Here is a 6,815-nt window from a genome sequence, read left to right as displayed (position 1 = left end):
AGGCATTCCCTCTAAAATCTGGAACAAGACAGGGATGTCCTCTATCACCTCTTCTATTCAATATAATTCTTGAAAGACTGGCCAGTGCAATTAGACAGATGAAAGAAATTAAGGGCATAAAATTAGGAAAAGAAGAACTTAAATTATCACTATTTGCAGATGATATGATTCTATATATAGAAAACCCAAAAGGGTCTAAAAAAACTACTAGAACTAAGAGATGAATTCAGCAATGTGGCAGGATATAAAATCAACATGCATAAATCAAAGGCATTTCTGTATATCAGCGACAAAACTTCTGAAATGGAAATGAGGAAAAACACTCCATTCACAATATCTTCAAAAAAAAATATTGGTAATCAACCTAACAAAAGAGGTGAAAGATTTATACAATGCAAACTACAGAACCCTAAAAAAACAAGCAGAAGAAGATCTTAGAAGAAGGAAAAATATACCCTGTTCATGGATAGGCAGAACTAACATCATCAAAATGGCGATATTACCAAAAGTTCTCTATAGATTTAATGCAATGCCAATCAAAATCCCAACGGCATTTCTTGTAGAAATAGAGAAAGCAATCATGAAATTGATATGGAAAAATAAAAGACCCAGAATAGCAAAAGCAATTCTAAGCAGGAAGTGTGAATCAGGCGGTATAGCGATATCAGATTTCAAACTATATTACAGAGCAATAGTAACAAAAACAGCATGGTACTGGTACCAAAACAGGCAGGTGGAGCAATGGTACTGAATGGAGGACACGGAGACTAATTCAAAAAGCTACAACTGTCTTATATTTGATAAAGAAGCTAAAAGCATGCAATGGAGGAAGGATAGCATCTTCAACAAATGGTGCTGGGAAAACTGGAAATACATATGTAACAAAATGAAACTGAATCCCTTTCTCTCGCCATGCACAAAATTTATATGAAAATGGATCAAGGAGCTTGATATCAAATCAGAGACATGGCGTCTGATAGAAGAAAAATTGGCTACGATCTACATATTGTGGGGTCGGGCATCAAATTCCTCAATAGGACACCCATAGCACAATAGTTAATAACTAGAATCAACAAATGGGACTTACTCAAACTAAAAAGTTTTTTCTCAGCAAAATAAACAATAAGAGAGGTAAATAGGGAGCCTACATCCTGGGACCAAATCTTTATTCCTCACACTTCAGATAGAGCCCTAATATCCAGAGTAAACAAAGAACTCAAAAAATTAGAAAATAAGATAACAAATAACCCAATCAAAAAATGGGCCCAGGACCTCAACAGACACTTCTCAGAGGAGGACATACATTCAATCAACAAGTAAATGAAAAAATGCTCACCATCTCCAGCAGTCAGAGAAATGCAAATCAAAACCACCCTAAGATACCATCTAACTCCAGTAAAAATGGCAGCCATTATAAAGCAAAACAACAAGTTCTGGCGAGGATGAGGGGAAAGAGGTACACTTGTGCATTGCTGGTGAGACTGCAAATTGGTGTAGCCAATTTGGAAAGCAGTATGGAGATTTCTTGGAAAGCTGGGAATGGAACCAGCATTTGACCTAGCTATTCCCCTTCTCGTTCTATTCCCTAAAGACCTAAAAAAGAGCATGCTACAGGGACACTGCTACATCGATGTTCATAGCAGCACAATTCACAATAGCAAGACTGTGGAACCAACCTAGATACCCTTCAATAGATGAATGGATAAAAAAATGTGGCATTTATACACAATGGAGTATTTCTCTGCATTAAAAAATTACAAAATTATTGAATTTGCAGGGAAATCGATGGCATTAGAGCAGATTATGCTAAGTGAAGCTAGCCAATCCCTAACAAACAAATGCCAAATGTCTTCTTTGATATAAGGAGAGTAACTAAGAAAAGATTAGGGATGAAAAGCATGAGAAGAAAATTAACATTTAACAGGGATGTGAAGTGGGAGGCAAAGTGAGAGAGAGGGAAATTGCATGGAAATGGAAGGAGACCCTCAGGGTTATACAAAATTACATACAAGAGGAAGTGAGGGGAAAGGGAAAAATAATACAAGCGGGAGAAATTTATTACAGTAGAGGGGGTAGAGAGAGGAGAGGGGAGGAGAGGGGAGGGGAGGGGGATAGTAGAGGATAAGAAAGGCAGAAGAATACAACAGACACTAGTATGGCAATATGTGAATCAATGGATGTGTAACTGATGTGATTCTGCAATCTGTATACGGGGTAAAAATCGGAGTTCATAACCCACTTGAATCAAAGTGTGAAATATGATACATCAAGAACTATGTAATGTTTTGAACAACCATAAATAAAAATTAAACAAAAAAAAAGAAAACTAACTTTGGTGAATGATGCACGTGAATCCTAATATTTCTACAGTAACTGACCCAGTTTAACATCAATGCAAGTAGATTCCTATAGGACATGATGTGTATTTTGACGTTCATTTTTATTCAACACTGGTACATTACTATTTCATCAGTTTATGCACATTATAGGATATATATTTCATCCACAATTTAGCAAATTTATAGGCATTTGTTTCACTTTCAATCACTTCCTGCTTCAGAACACCTGCATTCCTCCATATTTCTTGACTGGTCTTTTCATGAGACTTCATTCCAAACACATTATTTTTTATTTCCATAATCACTTTTGAAGCAAAACTCACACACACTTCATGATAAAAAATGACCCTAAGATTACCATTAGATATAGAACTGGTTGGAATGAATGATTGTATGTCAATATATGATATCTTATATATTTTCAGATATCAATTCAATCCATTATTTAAAGTGGAACCAGTTAGATTATTTATTCACAGTGTGTTCTATTCATGCATTATCTCTATATTCATTAACACAGTGTACACCACTTTGTACCCCAAATACTAATTTATATGTCTTCAAATATTGCTCCCAGAAATGGTGGAAGAAATACTCATATCACATGATCTACATATACATATTATCACAATTATTTTCTGGGCAGAAAATGCAAAGGTCACACTTATGATTGTACCAAAGCCTAAATGGAAAGTGAACATGGATTACTAAAAACATCCATGTCCAGGTTGCCTAATTCTTTCAAATGTCATTCCTATTGGTCACTACATATTTGTTTTTTCCTAAGAATATGTATTCAATCTCAACCATGTTGAAAATGTATAATCCTATCACTCACATAATAATTGCCTGATTTTGTAATATCTCTATTGATATCTTTTTCCTATATTTTCTCCAGTTCATCATTGTGACTGACTCTTCACATGTGCTGACATTTACATTAACTCTATAACCGAATCCCTATTGCTAAAGAACATTTCTTCCAAATTTTATATTCACTCTTCTTCCTAAACCTACCAACTATCGTCCTAATTCTACTGACTCTCCCAATTTGAGTGGATGTTCTTTTCTACAATCAATCATCCAAGGTACAAGGTCCTTTGCCATTGTATATCAAATTATCTGAGACATCTCTGCAGAACGTAATTCAAAGCTAAGTATCCCAATCAAGGGCCTAATGCCTTTCTGGGCTACAAATCTTACCTAGATTTCTGTTTACATACTCATATTTCACCTCTAAAATCTTAAAAATATAACAGGTTACCAATACCATTAATCATCCTGCAGAATGTTTCGTAACCCAAGTCGAACAAGGTATTAACCCAAACCATACACTGTTCCCTCAATCTAACTTTACAGAAGGGCAGGAACAAAGTTTTTCTTACTATACAGGAATGTAGAGGATCTTCCACCTGTTGAGAACCTCAAAGGTCCATGCAGGTTTGATCCCAGGAGAAGATGTAGGCACCTATGAAGTACCTGAGAGAGCAAAAGTCAACTTCCATGGAAAACAACCTGGTCAGGATAAAGGGTTGTGTCTGAATAAGCCTTTCTTTTCTTAATATAGAGAATATGGACCGAACCAGGCCTGTGTGGTGAGCTGTTCCCAGGTGCCTATGGTTGATAAACCATTCTAACTTGTAAAAGTGTCACAGGAAGTAAGGGCAGCCTCCATCTCATAGGACCATTGGAAGCAACTGTTAGGACAAAGTGGTTGCCAAGGCAATGACCTCATTAAGTTATTGAAGGAAGTAACCTCACCTCGCTTCTTTGGTGATGGAACTCTCTGAACATGGGATCCGGAAAGCCAGGCACCCAGAGCAAGTCCCAGTCCCAGTCTCAGTTTTCTCACTTGTTTGGATTTACCAAGGACAGAGTAAGTCTTTCTTGGTACCTACTGATGTGAGGATGGCTAAATGTCAGGAAAGCTCTGAAGATGGGCCTTTCCTGAGAAACCAGGTAGTGGATCACCGCTGGCTCATGACAACTTCACAGAGTTGGCCAAGGAGACCAGATCTGACACAGGACAGGCCATTTCAGTGGAACACAGTATGGCCCACCATTCAGAGGACACTCCCGATAGTCACAGACCTACTTGGGGGAAGGAGGTGCCTTTGTGGGTTTGGGTGTGGTTTTGAGGTTTTGTCTCATGTTCTGAGAATAGTTAGGAAAGGTGGTTTCTTTGGTTTCCAGTGAACTGTTTCTGGGAAGTCGTTTGGCAAGGTGAGTGTTTCTTTTTCTGTGTATCCACCGTGTCTGAGGTTGTAGACATTAGAAAAGAGAATGCATCAATGAATGTGTCCTGTCTAGTGGAAAGCATCCCAGGATTCAACTTGTTCAATGTATGAATGGACTGCGGCTTGACTTATGGATGGGCAACACCTACTATCTTCCTAAGTTCCTGTTTTCTTCCTGAAAACTGGTCACTCTCCAGAATAGGCTCATGGTTTTCTTTGCATGATATGTACCACCTCCAAGCTCTGTGCTTACCAATTGTTCTGTTGCCCTGAATGTGGGGAAGGTCTTTGCCTGAGGCCAAACCTTTCTGAAGCATGAAGAAAACAGTTTTCAAATGGAAAAGAAAGGGCATCACCTGTGGCTCTTTGCTTAATTTCTTTGGAAAGGGATGTGTCTGAATAAGATTTTTGGCCCTGTGTGAAGCTGTGTCTTAGATTCTCAGAACTTGATGGATCTAAAGAAAGATCCAATGTGTGCATCTAAAAAAAAAATGGCCAAAAGAGCAGTCATTGTGGATGAAGTCTCTCGCCTACCTCTGTAAGGTTCCCATCCTTCATCAAGTGAGACTAGTGATCATTTGGGTCAAATGAGTTCCTCAATACCCTGCAGAGGCTAGCCCATAGGTGCTTGGTTTTTCTCATGACTCCAATTTACATTAATAATCTAAACCCCACAGTCAATAGGCCTCAAATTGGAGAAGCAGTGCCGTATTAACGGGTATTAGAGATTCTTTGGGTCAAATGAGTTCTTCAAAGTCTCCCAGAGGTTCTTGGGTATTCGCATGACTCCAAATCACATAAAGAATCTATACCTAAAAATCAGAAGGCCTCAAATTGGAGAAATATAGCAGTATTAACGGCAGGCTTATTTGATCACTCGTGGTTCACAGGAAGAGTGTCCAGGCAACCCTGACTTTAGGCAAATGAGGGGCAAGGGAGCTTATTTTGGACACTGTCTTTGGCTGTGCCCCTCATGGAAAACTCCTGCCAAAGATTACGATGAGTGACTATTTGGAAGAAGACGAGGGCCATGTGGGAGTGTTTTGGGCTTAATTTTGTTCATTTGTGTGGTGGTTGGAAGAAATGACTGGGTCCACCTGGGTTTGAACTCTCGTGTGATTCCCCTTAGAGACTGAGTTTTGGAACTGACCTCAGGGAAGTATTGCTATGAATTTTGTTGGGATTTTAGGAGGCCACGCATGAGAGTCACCCTTGGAAACTGAGATCTAGGCCCAGGGTGGCTTCCCACAGACCACTGGGAATCTCAGCCAGGATATCACATGATTTTATTCTGAAAGACTTGGGAACCATAGTTGAGAGTCAAAAATACATGGACCTCACATTTTAGACGTCAATGGGCCTGGCTTCATGTGACCATTTAACCACTGTTTGGGAAGCCTTGCCTGTGAGAGTTCTCCAGAACTTTTATTGAAATGAGCTTCCTCAACATTTAATGGTTCCTGAATGAATTGAAATCCACAGTGCCTCCAACTTCATCCTTGAAAAATGGCTAGAAAAATACAATAAAATTTTTGAAATTCCCATGAACAGGTGGCATTGGAGAACCTTTGGATATCCTGTTGCTGATCATGAGTATACCAGACAGTGCCTTGAATGACTGGGTTTCATGAAAATGGTGTAGAACAGAGATGCCAGGATGTTGAAGCTTGCTGAGTAATGGGCCTAGAGGAGTGGTGGGCAGGTGTGTGATAAAACATCAGTGGTAGGGCCGTGAGGATCTACCATTGGATTCAAAATGGCTTGTGACTGACGTGGTGCAGCCAGCAGACCCTTATATGTAAAGGAATCTTGTTATATGGAGAGGTTTCAGGGCAATGTTCAGAATAAGGTTGATATGGACAAGGGGGCAATGGGGCAAGCTATGAGGGATAGAGCCTGGTTGGTACATTCTCTTGCAGACCCTGACCCACGACACGTGACAGAAGTCCCTCCAGCACTGTGTCCCAGTTGAGCTCCTTGTATTTCGTGAAGCAAATACCAAAATCCCAGTGCAGCAGTAAAAATACCACAAAAAGTGGAGGAGGACCAAATGGCTTCACAGTCCACACGGGTAGAAACTTAGTCCCCAGTGGTCACAGTTGACTTTCAAAGAGAGGATTCTGCACTGCTTCCTCATGTTCATTGGAAAATAAGAAACCATGTCCTTCAGGTCACATAGATGCAGACGCAGCTTTGATGGTCTCACTACAAAGGAAGCCAAATCTCCTGACAACAACAT

Source organism: Callospermophilus lateralis, chromosome 15 (genome assembly GCF_048772815.1).
Source record: "Callospermophilus lateralis isolate mCalLat2 chromosome 15, mCalLat2.hap1, whole genome shotgun sequence".
Classification (NCBI taxonomy): domain Eukaryota; kingdom Metazoa; phylum Chordata; class Mammalia; order Rodentia; family Sciuridae; genus Callospermophilus; species Callospermophilus lateralis.
Note: the sequence above shows the minus strand (reverse complement) of the source record.